Genomic DNA, 206 nt, shown 5'->3' with positions numbered 1-206 from the left:
GGTTAAATGCAGAGCACTAATTCCTAGTATGGGTCACCATACTTGGCCACATGTCACGTCACGTCACGTATTTTACAGTAAAATTACATGTACAGTATTATGTATATTTTCATAATAAATAAATGTGTATGTACATTTTTACTTGCGCACACACAGACACACACACACACTGACACACTGACACACACACCCACACAAAAATGTCT

General features: G+C 37.4%; 1 protein-coding gene across 1 annotated transcript in view; it reads left to right on the top strand.

Annotated features, from left to right (window-relative positions):
* Positions 1–206, top strand: part of LOC107659344 (A-kinase anchor protein 9-like) — a 137,082-nt gene that overhangs the window by 43,502 nt on the left and 93,374 nt on the right. The window lies entirely within an intron of this gene.

This window comes from Sinocyclocheilus anshuiensis, unplaced genomic scaffold (genome assembly GCF_001515605.1).
Source record: "Sinocyclocheilus anshuiensis isolate Anshui unplaced genomic scaffold, SAMN03320099.WGS_v1.1 scaffold876, whole genome shotgun sequence".
In the NCBI taxonomy this organism is placed as follows: Eukaryota; Metazoa; Chordata; class Actinopteri; order Cypriniformes; family Cyprinidae; genus Sinocyclocheilus; species Sinocyclocheilus anshuiensis.
The sequence above is the reverse complement of the archived record's forward strand: the minus strand, read 5'-3'. Positions and strand labels throughout refer to the sequence as shown.